At 38.7% G+C, this 18,789-nt stretch overlaps 1 protein-coding gene across 3 annotated transcripts in view; it reads left to right on the top strand.

Annotated features, from left to right (window-relative positions):
• The first annotated feature begins 2,798 nt into the window (after positions 1-2,798).
• The window catches only part of LOC134386481 (tripartite motif-containing protein 75-like), a 58,401-nt gene continuing 42,410 nt past the window's right edge, over positions 2,799-18,789 (top strand). For 2 of the 3 annotated variants that reach the window (XM_063108682.1, XM_063108683.1), the window contains exons 1-5: positions 2,799-2,896; positions 6,637-6,825; positions 8,331-8,557; positions 9,427-9,667; positions 14,746-14,858. The gene's annotated coding sequence lies outside the window, so the exon portion shown is untranslated. The other variant, XM_063108684.1, reaches the window with a different exon arrangement.

Here is an 18,789-nt window from a genome sequence, read left to right on the forward strand (position 1 = left end):
GGGCACAGCTGCAGCTTTTGCCAGCTCCTGCTCTGTGTATTTAGCAACTCCAGCCTGGAAGTGGCCAGGATTCGAAATGGTCCAAGACGTTTTTCTTTTCTCTCATCATGGCTTTTCTGGCCTTCATGCACTCTATACGTCTTTCCTCCTCTTCCCCTGAGCTCTAGCAGTTCAGCTTGGCTGTCATTGCTTTTTAATAGTCATAAATTAGTTGATTTGTGGGAGAGGGTGACTCTGAGGGCCGTCTATTCCACCATCTTGATCAGAAGTCAGTAAAAGCCTATCTTTATGTACACACTTTTCATGTCTTAAACCAGAGGCTGTAAACTGGCAACCTGTTCATAAGAGTTTTTTGTGGCCGCAGTTTTAAAAAAGGGGGAAAAAATGTACATGATCATTTATTTAATGTACTCACTGTATTTATTTATTTATTTTATTTTGGCGGCTGGCCAGTATGGGATCTGAACCCTTGACCTTGGTATTATAACACTGCTGTAACCAACTGAGCTAACCGGCCAACCCCAAATGTACTTGCTGTATTTAAAGATCAGATTTCTTATAAACATTTCTGGATTTCTGGGTTTGCTTGCAAATGAGAAGATGTGCATTCCCTCATGGCAACAGTTGGCCATTGCTGAGACCTGCCAGCCACAAGTACATCCCTCAGCTCCATAGCCACCAGACCACTTTCTCGGCTGAGTCTGTAATCCATGTCCTACATTTCCTACAGCAAAGAAGGGCTGCTGTTTGCAAGCACCACTATGTAGCAGGTGTTTCCTTGACATCCATTCAACAAATATTTATTGAGGACCTACTGTATGACAGGCACTGCTCTAGGTACTTGAAATATACCAGGAAACAAAACACACAAAGATCTCATGTGGAGCTTACATATTAGTGGTGGATAGAGGACAGAATCAAATAATAAATATGATACATAAGCAAATCATGTGGTATATAAGAAGGTTATAAGTTCTAAAAATAATATAAATGTAGAGCAAAGAAGGAATTACAAGTTCTGGGAGAAGGTAGGTTGTGATTTTAAATGAAGTGGTCAGGGAAGGCCTCCTCGAAAAGATATTTGAGCACACTCAAGGGAGGGGAGGGAGTTAGCTACGTGAATTTATTTGGGAAGAGTGTTTAAGGCAGACAGAAAAGCTAAAGCAAAGGTCCGAAGGCAAGAGCATGTCCCATGTGTTTGAGAAAGGCAAAGAAGCAAGGGCGGCTGCAACAGTGAAAATGGGAAGAGTGCAAGGAGGAGTGCTCAGAGGTCAAGGGGAGCCATGGAAGGGTTTTGAAAAGAGTGACCTGATCTGATGTAGATTTTAAAATATTCACGATGCTGCTCTGCTGATACTAGATTCTAGGAGGAAAAGGAGATGGCAAAAGCAGGGAGACCTGTTCAGAGTGATCGGAAAGTGGCTTAGACCAGGATGGCAGCACAGGAGGTGATGTTAAGTGGTGGAAGTCAGGATGTGTTTGAAGGTAGACTCAACAGAATCTCCTCATGGATTAGATGTGAGATGCGAAAGAAATAAGCAAGGCCAAAACCCAAAAGTTCTGCCTTGAGTAACTGGAAGGATGGAGTTGCTATTTGAAGGAGCTGCAGGAAGAATAAATTTCAGAGGGTAAATTGGGATTTTGGCTTTGAGTATGTTGACCTTAACATGTATACCTGATATCAAAAGGAAAAGTTGAATGACCTGTTAGGTATAAATCAGGAGTTCAGGGGCCAAATCTGGCAGGCAATAAACCTTTCTTCTTCTGATTCAATCTCATAGCTTTATATGTAATGCCATAAAATGCCAATGACTCCTAAAAGTTTATGGTTATGGGGGATTCGAGGCAAATTGTGGCAGTGTGGCTGTGTTGACAGTGAAGAGCGGGGTTTCTGGTGCTGCCTCATTAATCTCTGATTATGCAGTAGGCATGGTTTTAGTTCCAGAGTTTGGGTCTCCCAGATTCAGACATCATTGCTTTGAACTCCTACCCTCTATATTGAGGCTCAATGTCTTTGCCAGCTTTATTAAGTCTCATATCTGGTAAGCTGTAGAGACAAATTTGAATCAAGATCTAAACTCCATACTTGGGGCTCTTTCTTCCGTGTCACCATGCCAGTCTATGCCAAGACTATCTCCCAAAGGCTCATTCTCCTTGCTTTTTTTACCTTCTTTCTAGGCATTTTAATTTCTTAATTTCAGAAATTAATTTAAATTAATTTAATTTTCCACTTAATTTCAGTAGCAGGACTATTAGTCCTGAGAAACTGAAATATTAGGGAAAATCCTAGATTGAGACTTCCAGGCATCAGCTACGAGGTGTATTTTGCTTTTAAGTAATTCTTATCGGCTCCATCGTAGCCCAGGTTAATGTCCCCAGGAATTCCACCCTCCTTGCATTCTCAAACTTTTCCCTTTCTTAGTTCAGTTCAATTTAAACTATTCTCTGAATGCAGCTCCGTGTCTGAAGAAACGTGGTGTACAAGAAGGAGTAAAAGCTAGCTGTGACCAGGGAGACACCCCGAGAGGCAGGCCTGCAAAGTTGTGGGCTGGCCCTAAGGGCCAGGCTTTGTCCTCCAATCCGGCGCTCTCCTCCCCGCGGGCGGGAAGCTTCCGGCGCGACCCCTTCTCCCGGGGGCGGGGCCTGCCGCTCCGGCTCCCGCCTCCCCGGCTGCGCGCGGCGGCGGGTCGTGGTCACGTGAGCGCGGCGCGGCGGGGGAGGGGCCCTGATTTCCGGGCGGCGGAAGGAGACGCGGTCGCGTGAGAGGACGAGGCGATTTGAAGACACGCTCCGGGAGCGACAGGCTGCGGTCGGCGGCGCACGCTGTCGCTCGTTGGGCTTCTGGTCGCACGCTCTTCCCCTCGGCCTCCGCGCCCGGCCCCGGCAGGGCCTTCAGGTGAGAGGCCACTTCCCGTCGGGCAGGGCCCTCCCGGGGCTAGGGACGTCGCGCGGGGCCGTCGCTCTCTGGTCGGCGGCCCAGGCGGACAGGGCCGGTTGTGGCCGCTGTGCGCCCCTCCCTGCCCCCGGCCGTGGCGCGCCGTTGGAGCTCGGCCTGGGTGCGGAGCGGGGCCGTGCGGGGGCGGGGCGCCTCGCGCGGGCGTTTGAAGCGTTTCAAGTGACTGGGCGGGTTCGCGGGGTTCCGAGTCTGAGAGTTTTAGGTCTGTGTGTGGGGATCGGCCCCCCTTACTCGACTGCGGCCCTGACCGGCGTTCACAGGAGTAGAAGGAGGGATAGTTTCCTAAAACCCACGGGGTCTTCACTTCTGGCACTCAAGACCGAGAACGTGGGGTGGGGCTGAACGGTCGCCTCCTCATTCGCCCTCCCGCCGCCCGGGTGTGCAGTTAAGCGACCTGTACCGAGCAGAACCGGAGCACCAGTTGTGTGGAGTCCCCTCTGCCTGGGGCATTTGCTTCGGGGAAGTCGGGTGCCTCCGACTGGCCTCTCGGTGGAGTTTGGGTCGGGGTTGGAGAGGAGATTGTCAAAGGCCCAGTGCAGTGTGCTTGCTCTCTCCTTGACTTTTTTGGGAAAAGAAGTTAGAAATGAGGAAGGGTAGTGAGGTGTCAGGCAAACTAGGTGGAATTCGGTGCCGTTGAATTTTAATAGCCATGAACTGCCTTTAGTTGAAATTAACAGAAAAGGCCTGCAGTAGGAATATATGGAATTAAAGCCCGATAGTTTAAAAACTATTGGGGCTCACATATCTAAGAGACCCAGTGATATGAGTTCAGTCCTTGAGGTCAGAGTTCCTACTTTATACTCAAAACCAGCTACTCTGAAAGCGGCTTAGTAGAACTGTTTGACTTCTGTGCTATGAAATTCTTTCTTTTAGGTGAAAATAACAGAAACTTGTAGTAGAACTTTCAAAGTTCCTAATGTAAAAATGTGATCTACATAGAAATAATCTTGCCAGTTTTAAAAGTCAAGGAAGGGCAATGAGCCCTCCTAATTGTCCTATCGAAGGCAGAACATTCGTGTGACTAATACAAAATGACGGATAACATGGCATGAACTTGACAGTAATCTCTGTTAGAGATCAGTCAGGTAGTTAATGGCTAAAGAGAGCCAAGAGGATTGGTGTGGGTGGGGGTAAGAGGGTTAATTTTTCAGAATGTCCTGTACCATTTATTTTCATCCCTGGTACCCGCTAGTAATTATAGGAAAAGCTCAAAGATTGTGCTTGCTTAATAAGTGAAAACCGGTTTTGTATTAAAAGAGGCCAGGTGAGTATCCAGGCCATCCTTTTTTTTCTTCTTCTTCTTTTTTTTGTCTTTTTGTGACCGGCTGCACCGTGCTCAGCCAGTGAGCGCACCGGCCATCCTCCGAACCCGCGGCGCGAGCGCTGCTGCACTCCCAGCGCTGCACTCTCCCGAGCGCGCCACGGGGTCGGCCCGGGCCATCGTTTTAGTCTTCCTTTCCTTACCCATTGTTTTTTTCAGACTGAAGTAACTAGAGATGTGGGTGGGATGAAAACTTGGGATTGGGATAAATGAAATAAGGCAAACCATTTTGATTCCAGTGTGTATAACATACAGTAGGTTTTGCAGAGCTCAGTCCTGTGAGTGAATTCCTCTTCAACTCTATTTTTTTTTTATGTTTTAAAAGATGATCAGTAAGGGGATCTTAACCCTTGACTTGGTGTTGTCAGCACCACACTGTCCCAAGTGAGCCACCGGCCCAGCCCCTCTTCAACTCTCTAGTGAAGGATTGACTTAAAAACCTTTCTGAGCCACATCTTTCAAATGGGTTTAGTACCAGTTTCTTCACATGGTATTGTGGGATTGAGTGGTAATGTATGTAATGCATCTGATATTGTGCTTGGTATGCACTGGTCCGGAGACTTCAAGAACACATACGTGTTTGTGCTTATTGCATATATAATTAGCAATGTGTCAGGCACAGTTTTGAGTGTTTTACAAGCATGAAGTAATTTACTCTTTATTTGACCTCCCTCATAACAACTATGTGAGGTAGATATTGTTGTTATCCCTATTTTATAGGTAGAAACTAGGGCACTGTGGATAAGTACAGCTAGGAAGGGGCAAAGTCTGGATCAGAACCTAATCAGTATGGTTCTAGAATTGGCTCTTGATCTGTGTAGCCACATCCTAGCTCATGGGGATTTTATAATGTAGTAAAACCCTGCAGTGAAGTGAATTTGGATATAATTCAGATTATATCCTTGAACTCGAGGCTGGAACTTGAGCTGCGCAGTCTTGCACCAGACATTTTATTAATCTTGCAGTAATGCAGGCTTTCGTTTTAACTCATTTTTTTTTTTTGTACCAACAGGTATAGCATTGTGACTTTTTATAGTTAGGCACAGGATAATTCTGATAGACCAGGAGAAGTTTCATTTGTTCCAAAGGTAGTTACTTACTCAACTGTAGTGGAAGTCAGAATTCATTATTTTTGTGGCATGTGGAAAGGCTTCAAGAAGAGTTGAACTGGTACCAGGTGGGAGAGACTGTTTTTTAGATAGAGATTAGCTTGTGGGAAGGTAAAGCTGGAGAGGATGAATGGGGCCACATTTGGAAGGACCTAATATATTCTGCTAAGGAGTTTTTACTATGTGAGAGGAGTAAGAACAACTGAAAGCTCCTGAGCCTTGGTTAGATCTTTGTTTAGAAAGAGCTCTGTGGTGACTGTGGCCAGTAGTCTAGAGAGTAGACACTAGAGACGAGGCAAGAATACCAGTGGGGAAACTATTGAATAGTCTAGGGTAGATATAAAGGACTTCTTTAAAGTAGTGGTCTGGGAATGGACCGTCTTTACGCAGATCAAAGATGCCCTGTGTAAGGAAGATTTGGATTTAAGTTGAAATAATGTGGTGAGAGGGAGGGGTGCAAGGTGACATGGTGATGCCTGCATTATTTCTTATGATAGTGGCCTACCTGGTCTTTGTTCCTTATTCCTCTGTTACATTGCATTTCCTTTCAAGCTGCTTTTTATCCTAGTTTTATTCTTTTTTCTTTTGGGTACTGTTTCCTGTTTATATCTAGTCTAGCTTTTCCTGGTATTCAGAATGCTGGATCTTCACTTTGCCTATACCAAGCCCATGCCCTACTCTTGACTTTCCTTGCTCATGAAATGCCTAGTACTCTCCTTGCTGCATATTTGAATCTTCCTCATTGTTTAGGCATTTACATTCATGAAACTTTTCCTGTTATAAGCTACATTTATTAATAACATTGATTTTCAAATTTTGCTTTCTTTTGCTAGAGGTTCCGCAGGGGACTGTAGGAACTACAAGCTTCCCAGCAGATACAGGGTATATCTGTAGCAAGTGTGCTGCTTTCCTACACACAAAGAAAGAAAAATCATTTCGGAAGGTCTACACTTAGCATGTTGCTTGACAGAGGGTTCCATGGCTCAGAAAATCTTGCAAAACCAGTGGCAAGACTGTTGCCTATTGTTAATGACTCCCCTCAGTATTTCTTGACTCAGCTTACTTTTTGCATTTCTTAACAGTGTTTTCTATTGAATATTTTGATCCTTTGACATAATCACTGTAGGCCTTGATTCTTGAGTATGTTTGAAATAAGTGTTAGAGTAATGTAAGTGTAGGAAAATAGCTTTTTTATTATCGTTTATTCTTGTCTTTATCCATTGTTTTTAAATTAATTTTTTTCGTTATAGCATTCAAGAATGACCAAAAAAAGAAAACGCCAAGATGATTTCCAAAAAGTAAAACTAAAAGTTGGTAAAAAGAAGCCCAAGATAGAAAATGCTATTGCAACAAACTTTAAAACAAAGACGATACATCTGCCCGAGCAACTCAAAGAGGATGGAACACTTCCAACAAACAATAGAAAACTTAACATAAAGGTAAGTCATGAATTGTGTTTTGGTAAAGTGAGATTTTTTTGAAATCATGTAGAATGTTATGTTTTTGTGAAAAGTTGTTTTAACTCTTAAAGCAAATGGCTTGCCTAGAGTCATAGGGTTTATTGATGGATAATGTTTAGAGTTCATCTGTTACCTATATCTGATCTTATACCTGCATCTTTCCCACCTCCTCCAGAAAGATTTGCTAAACTAAACCCATAATGATTTTTCCCTAGAATACTTATGTGATGATATATCATCTGGAAATAATTCTTATGTTTAACTTTTTAATGTGTCAAGCTTTTGATAAACATTTTACCAGCTGTTTTTATAGCTAATTAAGATAAGATCCTGTTTTACTCATTTTTGAACCCATACATAGCACATAGCTTATTATAGGTTCCTGTTGAATGCTTGAAGTCAGTTGAAGTTTGACCAGTAGTTTTGCTTAAAAAATTTTTAACAGCTTTATGGAGATATAATTTACACATAATAAAATTCACTCTTTTTAAAGAATATAGTTCAATGGTTTTTAGTGCATTTACAGAGTTATGTTATTATCACCATAATCAATTTTAGAACATTTTAGTTACTGTAGAAAGAAACGCTGTATCCATTGGAAGTCACTCCATTCCATTCTCCTAGCGTTAGGTGACGCAAATCGACTTTCTATCTCTACAGATTTGCTTATTCTGGACATTGCATGTAAATGCAATCATATATAATACATGGTGTTTTGTTACTGATCTTTCACTTAGCATAATGTTTTTGAGGTTCATCCATGTTGAGGCATGTATCAGAACAGTATTTCATTCCTTTGTATTGTCATACAGTATCCCATTGTGTGGTTATGTCACATTTTGTTGATCACCCATCAGTTGATGGACGTATGGCTTCCACTTTTTGGCTCTTATATAATACTGTTATGAACATTTGTGTATAGTACAAGTCTTTGTAAAGATATGCATTTTCTAGTTTTGGTTTTTAAGCTCTGAGGGTTAAATAATACCAGAAAGGTATTTGAAGTTATGTGTTTTTTTTTGAAAGTTATGTACATTATGCCAGAAATAAAATTGTTAAGTAGTGTGCTTTGAATAAAACACACACCTTCCGAAAGACAATTTAAAATAGGCAGAAAGGGCCTGTTAAATTAAAAGTATGTAAATGAACATACTGTAATGTTTAACGTTTGGTTTATAGTTGGTCTTCAGTAAATGGTGCTGATTGCTGTCACTTTAAATCATAGAGTGCCTAAGTCTGCGTTCAGGTTAATGTAAAAACGAGAAAATTCTAACTGAAAATTATGTAACATTATTAAGATAAAAATATTTTAAAGATAAAACTGTGATCTGATCTTAATAAAAGCTAAATAATGTTTAAAATACTTATTGAGGTAGTTTTTCCATGGAGTGTTAGTGTATTAGCATAATTTTAGTTAGCATCTTTATTTGAAAATAATAGAATGTGTATGTGTATGTACCTAAAATGTGTATTTTTATTTATAGGATTTGCTGTCATAGATGCATCACTACAATGCTGGGGTTAAACAAAGTGCTCTTCTTGGACTTAAAGACCTTTTGTCTCAGTACCCATTTATAATTGATGCACACCTTTCAAACTGACTGCTGTGTTTACAGATAAAGATGCTAATGTACGATTAGCAGCAGTTCAGCTTCTTCAGTTCCTGGCCCCCAAAATACGAGCTGAACAAATTTCTCCATTTTTTCCTTTGGTAAGTGCCCATCTCTCTAGTGCCATGACTCACATTACTGAAGGAATTCAGGAGGACTCTTTAAAACTTTTGGACATTCTGCTGGAACAGTACCCAGCTCTAATTACTGACCATAGCAGTATATTGCTTAAGAATTTTGTAGAACTTATTTCTCATCAGCAGCTGTCCAAAGGACTGGTAAATAGAGACAGATTCCAGTCCTGGATACTTTCTGTAAATCCTAATCGGAGACTCACTTCTCAGCAATGGAGGCTGAAAGTCTTAGTGAGACTCAGTCAATTCCTTCAGGCCTTGGCAGATGGATCCAGTAGTTTGAGAGAAAGTGAAGGACTTCAGGAACAAAAAGAAAATCCCCATGCCACTAGCAACTCCATTTTTATCAACTGGAAGGAACATGCGAACGACCAGCAACACATCCAGGTTTATGAAAATGGGGGTTCACAGCCAAATGTCAGTTCACAGTTCAGGCTACGGTAAGAAGGATTTCAGTTATGTCCACACTCAGTTTTCCTATTTTGAATTATAACTGCTGACCATTGATGGCTAATGATGGGAAGATATGCAGTTGTATTTCGTAGTTTTCATATAGTTACTCATGATTTGATTTGGTTTACTGATGGGAGGAGTCATTTGAAAGCATATTAATTTATTCATTTCTAGCAGAGCCTAATGAGAAATAAAACTTGATGATCTCTGTTGGCTTTGTCATCTTAGAATTTCATTTTTCTTTCTAGTCTTGATTAATGTAATTATTAGTTTATGGAACTTCATTTTAGTGGTATTTTGTATTTAAGATTTAAATTAAGCAAGGGATAATAAATATTTTTTAAGCATTAATCTTTTTCTTCATTCTTTCCCTTCCTTATTAGGTACCTGGTTGGAGGAGGCAGTGTGGATGAAGGCCTGTCATCTACAGAAAACCTGAAAGGATTTATTGAGATAATAATTCCATTGTTAATTGAGTGCTGGATTGAAGCTGTGCCTCCACAACTATCTGCTTCTGTTGGAAATGGTATAGAACGAGAACCTCTACAGGTTATGCAGCAAGTTCTTAACATTATTTCCCTTCTGTGGAAACTCTCTAAACAACATGATGAAACCCATAAATTGGTGAGAACTAATGGGTTCTTTATTTTCTTAGTAATGCCTTTTATCATAAATGGGAAGATTAGAAATCAGCTTATTACTACTAACTGGTTATGCATTTTCCAAAAAATACCCAGAGTTGAACTATAAACTTGTTTCTTTTGCACAAAACTACAAGTTAGTTTTTAGAGACAAATTAGTGAGAGATTATTATCTGAATATATTTAATGCATTTTTTTAAGTGAAATGGATAACTGAATATACCTGATTTCATTTGTTTTTATTAGGTGTAATTCACAGTAGAGTTGCAGTGTATTGCTTATGGCAGGTTGATTATGTCAGGGTATTCTAGTTTCTGAAAGTCTGTTGTATTATTAAAACAGTTGCTTATTAAGTAGTCTCTTCCACTTTGTACCCCATTGCCATATTTAGCAGAAATGGAGCAAACTGAACGGGTGGTTAGCCCTGAATTGTTTTAAGTATGCTGTAGTGAATGTAGTACTTGCCATGCTTTTGCTGTGCAACTAAGGAAGAACAAACTGTAAGATTAAAGTGTTGCTAAATTAATATGGTAGCACACTTTAAAAGATCAGCTGCCGGAGCAAGACTTCAAAGATTGAAGTATCTGGTTTATAGAAGAATTCTGCAAGGACTTTTGACTAGGCAAGTGTGAATTCTTGAGGTGGCCTTTGTACAGATAAAACTGAGAATGCGGTGTTTTTTTTGTTTTTTGTTTTTTTAATTCTTTTTATTTCATGCTGAAGTTTAGAATGAGTCAGAAGCCTGCATAAACTGACTAGGGATAAATTAAATAGTATTTGATAATCTCGCAAAGCTTTATGGAATTGTATTAAGGTGTGTGTTTCTTTTAAGAGCTTGCTCTGTTGCTAATAATCCATGACCCATCATCTGTAAGGACGTTTTTTGAGTTGTTTTTCCAAACAGGGTAGCATTTTGTTTAATAGTTTTGAGCCTTTCTGTCTTTTGATTCATTGCAGAAACTGGCAAAAAAAAAATTAGTCATGATTAGGGGTATAGTATGTGATTTGGAGAAAGTAAAGCTTGATTTTCATATGGCAGTTGGTTTGTGATTAGGCTAGTAATAATCTGTACAGCTTCTTAGAAAAGTATATGTTAATCTGCAATCTTGAATTGGTCTATTTTCATCTGAAAGGCTAAGATAGAAAATAAAAGTAATGATATTCAACATGGACTTTGAGTACCAGCCTTTTCTTTGTTTTTAGAGAGCCGAAAAATAAAAATTCCAAGCCTCTTTGGTGTTTGGTGACATATGAGCACCAGTAAACTTTTCGTACTGCTTTGGTAGTTGTATTTGTATTTAGATAGGATAGTAGGACCAAAATAACAAATCTGCAAATTTATTAATTGTACTAGTTTTGGATTATCTATTACTATTTTGATAACACTGACAAAGGATCTGCTTTAATTTTACGGATATTTAAAATAGTATGCTTTAGATCTATTTTGTGTTCTTATAACATGGCTACATTTTTTTAGCAGTTCCTTAACATAGGCTACTAAGTTTAAAGACTGTATAGACTGTTGAAGACCAGAATACTGCATTGAGATACGGTTTAAAACTGAAATGACTGGAGTGGGAGGGTGGTTAATTCAGATAGGAATAATATTTGAAAGCATCTGCTGGTAGAATTCTCTAGTTTACCTTAGCAGATTTGTTATGCTGAACTGTAATAACTTGATAAAATAAGAACCATTATCTTAGAGACAAAGTATAAAAATGTATGTTAGCCATACATAATGCCGTTAAAGTGCATGTTAATTTATTTTTTTTTACCACTTGCACTGTTAGTTTCTCTCTCATTCACCTTTATTTGTAGATTGTTCGTTAAGATATTGGATGACCTATAAGAGCTTAATCTTTTTTTAATTTCCAGTATTGTTTCCTTCCTTCCCTCCTCCCTCCCTTCCTCCCTCCCTTCCTTCCCTCCTCCCTCCCTCTCTCCCTTCCTCCCTCCCTTCCTTCCTAAGTTTTTGATATTTATTAGAAAGCATTTTTTTTAATTGACACAATAATTGAACATGTGTGTGGGATATTGTGTGATATTTCAATACGTGTGTACAATATGTAATGATCTTAATTCAGTCAGTCAACATATCCATTACCTCAAACATTTATCATTTCCTTGTATTGGGAACATTCAAAATCTTCTTTTGTAGCTCATTGAAAGTATATACAATAAATTGTTACTTACAGTTACCCTACAGTGCTATACAGAGCACTAGATCTTATGCATCCTTTCTAGCTATCATTTTGCATCTGTTAGTCAACCTCTTCCTAGTCTCTCTCCTCACTCCCCTTTTCTGCGTCTGGTAATCACTATTCTACTTTCTGTGTATAAGCAATCAACTTTCTTATCTTCCACATAGAGCAAGAACATGCTGTATTTCTCTTTCTGTTCCTGGCTTATTTCACTTAAAATAATGTTCTCCAAGCTCATCTGTGTTGCAACGGTTTAATCTTTAGGAGGAACAGAATGGCATTTCTTGGCCTTAAAAGTGAATCACACACCACAGGCTGAATTGTAACTTTTTCCTCGGAAAACCTATAGGTTTTTCTGTTGATAAATTGACATCCGGGTTTGGTACACAGTTCTAAGACCACTGATTACTTACTTTTAAGTGTTGGTGCTGTTTAATGCATTTAGTTTACTAGTATTTGCAACATATTTGAGAAATTTCATTTGTATTCAACTAGTTTTTTTTTTTTTTTTTAAACCTTTGTAGTAATTTCAAACTTTGATCCTTGGTTTGAAAAAAAATCTCAAGGTACATTGAATGTTATTTGCAGTGGTTGAATACCCAGATCCTTACTGAGATTGCTTATTTCTGATATACTGTGTGTATACTTAATGTGTAGCTAGTTTCTAAAGTGAAAATACAATTTTTCATTAACTTTTTAATTCGCTTTGGCTTTCGGGGTCCTGGGTGTCAGGGCCACAATTGTAGTTATGCACTCTAAAATTTTTGTTTTGCCTTAACTTTGTATTTTAATGCTGGGCTTACTTGCTACTTTTTTGCTGTATGTCTCATTGCTGTTATCCTTTTCCCATAAGGATTAGAATTTGCAACTAAACACAGACAGATGCATTCATGCTTCTTGAGGCATTTATTGTAAGATTTGTTGGGCATCTATAAATGTGGCTACTTAATTACAATTTAAAACTGCAATTCCTCAGTCACAAGTGTTCGATAGCTACATGTGGGCAGAGGCGACTGTATTGGACAGCACAGATAGAAAACAGTTTCATCATTTCAAAAAGGCCTTTTGAATAGTGTTGTTCTAGGCTCTGGATGTAGAGATAAACAGATTGATAGATGCTTGCTCTCATGTTTACCTTCTAGTGGGACTGATAGACAGTAAGCAAATGTAAAATGTTGGTACTAGGAAGAAAGATGAAAGTAAAGCAGGGTGTAAAGACAGCGTGTGTCGGAACAGAGTGAGAGGGAGTTTAGATAGTTTGTTATGAAACGCACTCTGAGGGTAAGACATTTGAATGTCACCGAATGAAGTGAAAGAGCGAGTCTTGCGAAGGTTTGTGGGAAGAACATCCTAGGCATAGGGAACAGCAAGTATAAAGGCCCTGAGGTGAGAACAAGTTTGGCATATTTGAGGAAAGGCAGGAAAGCCTGTGCAAATGAGGTGCTAGGAGAATGGTAGAAAGTGAAGGAGAAAAAGAGTAGTGACAGTATGGCCAGATCATGTGGTTCTCTGTGGTCTCTGGTAAGGAGGTTGGATTTTAACTTGAGTGCGGTGGACATTGGAGGGTTTTGAGCAGAAGAGTGGCATGATCTGCATTATGTTTATTGAACTTTAATATGTTGAGTTTACAAAAGTAGAACACTCATTGACTCCCTTGTGCTTACTGTCCAGCTCTAGTAACCATCATTTCATGGATGACCAGTTTGCCCTACATATATGTACACCTATTCTCTTTTCCCCTTTCTGTATCATTTTGAAGCACGATTTATGTTTTAAAATATCACTGTGGCTGCTGTGTGGAGAACTGACTTTTGGGGGATAAGAAGAGAAGCAGGGAGATAAATTAGGAGGCTATTGCCATAATCCAGGTAAGAGATGGTAGCTTGGAGTAGAATGGTAGCTAGTGGTTGAAGTGATGAGAAGTAACTGGATCCAGGTAAAGCCAACAGCACTGCTGGTGTGCATAGTGAAGGAAAAAGGACTTAAGGACAATGCATGTGTTAAGGTCCAGATGGCAAGGTGACTGTTGATAGGGAGAGTTTGGTTTTATTCATGTTAAGTTTTAAAATGCCTGTTCGACGTTCAAGAGGAGATATCAGGGTACAAGATACAAATGTACATAGAATCTGGAGTCAGGCAGAAATGGTACAAGGATTGATATCTGGGTAAATCCAAACATTTAGAAGTCAGGGAGAATAGAAGAATCTTGAAAAGGTTACTAAGAAGGAAAAACAATTGAACTTTAGGGTGACCAGCTGTTTTAGCATCTCAAGTTCCACCTCCTAAGAAACCACTCAGTCTCTCGCAAAATGGGATAGTTGATGACCCTGGATAGAAGGGAATAAGAGTGTTATGATCTGGAATTAGAAAGACAGTGTTCAAGTAGGAGGGAATGATAAAATTACTAATATTTCTGAAGCATTTTGGGAAGTGTATTGCTTTGTGAAAGTGTTAAATATCTTTAATGTGAAATAATGGATTTGCTGAGGAATAGAGTTAGGGTATAAAGAGACCACCAGGTATAAGACTTTCTTAAGTATTTTATAAACATTGCATCAATGGTCCAAATTCAGAATTTTCTTAAATCTCATTTACTCTCCCTTTTTTCCCTCTTAAACAGCAGATAAAATTCAAGTAAAAGTAATTATTAAGCACCAAAAGGATCTGCAGATGAAAATTATGTGCAGTAATAGTTCATTTTAATTTTAACATTTATTTACAGATCACTGGCAAAAGATGTATTGTAATGAAACATGTCTAGTTGAATAGCAATAAGTTTTCAAATTTCTGCTTAAACTTTCGTTGGTTATTTCACATTATTTTTTCTTGTAGATTTTATAATCTTTGCTTATTTTAATAGGAATCATGGCTTCGAAAGAATTACCTCAGCGATTTTGACCACCATTTTATGAGCCATTTTCCATATGCCTTAAAAGAAATAACCAAGCACAGAAGGAAAGAGACAAATAAAAGGTATTGTGATTCTTTTCCACTGTATAGGTTTGAAAAGCTTTTTAAACAAATTATCAGTAAGTAATTAGTCTTAATATGGAACTTTCTAAACTGTGAGGCATTTATATCTAGATTTTGTGAAAATACAAGTAGCAGTAGTATGGCTGATCTTGAACAAGTCACTTTAAGCCTTGGGACTAACAGGTTTTTGATTTTTTTTAAAAAAAGTAAACTGAGTGTTTTGTGCTACAAGAATGTATCAAATTACATAAATATTAATTTAGTAAACGTTGCTGAGGTGGGGGGATTTATTTGGGTGAGACACTATGTAATTATTGCATCTCTAAGTGAGAAAGTATTTTGAAGGTCATCTAATTCTGCTCTCATTTATACATGAGGAAATTGGTATGACATTAATATCAGTATCCTGAAAGAAGAGGGATAATTGGAGAATAATCAGAAAGAGATGGGTGATAGATTAAAATATGGAGTTAAAAGAAAAAGTAAGCCTGAAAATTATTTAAAATGTCCACTTCAAGTGAGAGCAGATAAATGTGAGAACAAATGATGTGATAAAGTATGACAAACAGGTACAAGCTAGAACACTTAAAACTGTAGTTCGCCCAAGTGAACAAACACTTGCAAGGGATTTTACAGTCCGTCAAAACGTTCTTAAATATACCAAAGAATCATTAAGCTCTTTGAGCAGGTTTCAAAGGATATGCTTAGAAGTGATAAGGCTGTTATAGGCATATGGTTTTTTCATTCATTCACTAAATATTTATTTTGGTTGCTTTCTATGAACAAAGTATCATGGTAGAGGTAATCAGATGTCTCAAGGTATACTCGCTCTCCTAAGCAGTTTCGTTCTGAATTGTAAGAAAGTGTGTCAGGAGGCAGAAAACACACCAGTGACTTTTTTAACAGAGAATTTAATATAAAGAATTGTGAACTGAAAAACCAAAATGACAGAAGGGAACAGTAAGATATTTTGGAGGTAGCAACTGAGGAGGCAGCTACTATCTCTAGAACTGGGGGAACAAAGAGAGGAATGGCAGAAGCTTGGAGAAGGGAGACAAAACTCTGACCTCTGAGGAGTGGGTGCTGCTCGGTTGGTGCTCGTGTCTTGAGCTCAGAAGTGGGGCCCAATGGGACTGAGGCCCAGAACGCTGCAGAGGGGGCTCTGGCTAGCTGGTGCTGGTGTTTCTTAGGGGGTGGTTCTGTTTCTGTGTCAGAAAAACTGCAAATTGGAGTAAACTGTGGCTACTAGAATGTGCTGCTAATGGCCTAAAGAAGATCTGCCGGTCGATACTGGCAGCAATAGGAAGCAAAAAAATAGGATGGGAGAGTGTCTCATCTTCCTACAGCTTTGTAGTCTCTTTTTACCATTATTGGCAGATCCCAATGAGAAGCAGCTGCAAAGGAAAAAAATGTGGCTCACAGAGTCCGAGCACCAGGATGACAAAGCCAAGCGTAAAGTGTGGGTTTGAAGCTGAGAAACAATAGCTCAGTAACTGACAGGAGAAGTGAATTTACATATTTGAAACAAGGCAGTATATAAGTATCATTAGAACTGTATAATTAAGTGCTATAGGAATTCATAGGAAGAGACAGATCCCTTGTTAGGATAAACAGACAAAGCTATATTGAAGAGTAGTATTTGACTGGATGTAGTGGATATGATTTCAGCAGGCAGGAATGCAAGGGATGAGAGACTATACTAACTGGAGTAGACAGCATACAGGAGAGCTGTAGGATTAGGTAAGGATGGAGAGCATGGACCTGGGTCAAAGCTGGTTTCTGCTTGTCACTGGCCTTAATGCTCAAAGTAATTTCTTATTTCTGGAGTTTATTTATCTTTTAGCCTTGATCCTTTTGGCATTGAAGAATTTTGGTTGGGTTAGAATTGTTGTTTTAGGAAGAGTAATTTAGGGAATTTCTGGAGTTGAGGTGACAGAGTCAAACATAGAGATAAAATCCTGACATCTTGCTCAAGAAAATTTTCCCCCACGTACAATTTTCTTATTAGAGCAAAAGTTTTTATCCATGGGTAAGCTTCAGAAAGTCCTTGAACTCTTGAAATAATGATATAGAATTGTATATTTGTGTATTTTTTCTGGTAAGGGGTTTTATATATAATTTTTATCAAAATGAGATTAAATAATGGGTAGAATATTTGGAATTTAGTAGACCATTAAATTATCCAAGAGTATGTTGTTGTACCATTATTTAACACATGTATTAGACATTTAATATGTACAAGGCACTTTCTGTACTAGGTGGTGAGCATTTATTCATTTATTTTTACATTTTAAAAATCAGCTTTATTGAAGTATAACTTATGTACAATTAAATGCACCCATTGTAAGTGAGCAGTTTGGCAAGCATATATACTCCAATTACTATGCCAAGATATAGACCTTTTCCTTATCCTAAATTACCACATGCTTATCTTTAGTCAATCTTCCACATCTCTTGCTACCCCAGGCATCCGCAATCTGATTTCTAACACTATAGGTTAGTATTTAGTTTTAGAACTTCATATAAATTTTTTTTTAAAAGCATACTGTGTATAATATTTTGTCCCTGGCTTCTTTAAGTAGTCTTTTTGAGATTCATTCACATTCTTGCATGTAACAGTAGTTTGTTCTTTTATATTGCTGTATAGGATTCCATTGTATAAATCTACTACAATGGTCTTATCCATTGTCCATCAAATTCATTTGTTTTTTTTGTAAAGAAAACAAAATTTATTGCTTACAGTTTCAGAAACTAGTAAGTCCAAAGTGCAAGAAACACATCTGGTGAGGGTCTTGTCCTGGTGGGGACTACAGCAACTCAGGGAATCACATTGTGAAATGGTGGAGCAGAGAGAGTAACTGCCTTGTGCTGTGCTTTTTGTTTCCCTTTTGACTCAGTTTTTATTTATTTATTTTTTGTATATATGATTTTATTTTTTTTTATTGGTTATGAATATTCATAGAGTACAAAGCAAATTGTCACCACTCGTGCCTAAGATGTGATGGCCAGGTCCATACTGGCAGCTTGCCTATTACCACAAATTGTGATTATACCCTGCGTCCCCCACCCAGTTATCCCCCCAATTATCCCTAACCTCCCTCCCCATCCCCCTTTGTATCCTTAGGTAATGTTCTCTCCCTCTGCAAGTCCAACACACCACTGTGGTCTTTCTTTCCTTCCTTCTTTCTCTCTTAGCTCCCACATATGAGTGAGTACATATGGTATTTATCCCTCTGTGCTTTGCTTATTTCACTCAACGTAAGTTTCTCCAAGCTCATCCATGTTGTTGCAAATGGGAGAATTTTGTTCTTGTTTTATGGCAGAGTAAGTATTCTATGGTGTATATATAAGGTGGTGAGCATTTAGTGGTAAAGGAAATAGGCAGGGTGCCAGTTCTCATGGAGTATAGTTTAATGAGGGAGACATACTTATTTCTCTGATTCTTTAATCAGTGACTGACTGATAAATATAATGAAGGAAGAGTTTACGGTATATACATAAGGAGGCGGTCCTGATCTTTCAAGGGGGAGGAGGGTCCTAGGGAAGGCTACTGTGACGAAGTGACATTTGTCTCAAGATATAAAAGGTAAAAAAAGGAGTTAACTTGAGGAGGTTGAGATGGAGAATTGTAGGCTTTTTAGCAAACATGGATTGCTGGTATAATTAACTTATTCTTCATCGGGTTCCTCCAGTGGTTATTTTTTGGCACTATAGGCTGCTCTTGTTAGTGCATTGAATACTTAGTACATACCAATACAGATCATAGTTAGGGAAGCCAACAATAGTCTAGGCCAGTGGCCTTCACACTCATATTCATGTTCCCCCAGTATATTTTTAACTTCATGTCTAAATTTTTTCATCTCAGGTTGAAATAGAGAGTTGCAAATGATATAATTTATTTTGTTGTGGTAAAATATATATAACATTAACC

Source organism: Cynocephalus volans, chromosome 9, assembly GCF_027409185.1.
Source record: "Cynocephalus volans isolate mCynVol1 chromosome 9, mCynVol1.pri, whole genome shotgun sequence".
NCBI lineage: Eukaryota > Metazoa > Chordata > Mammalia > Dermoptera > Cynocephalidae > Cynocephalus > Cynocephalus volans.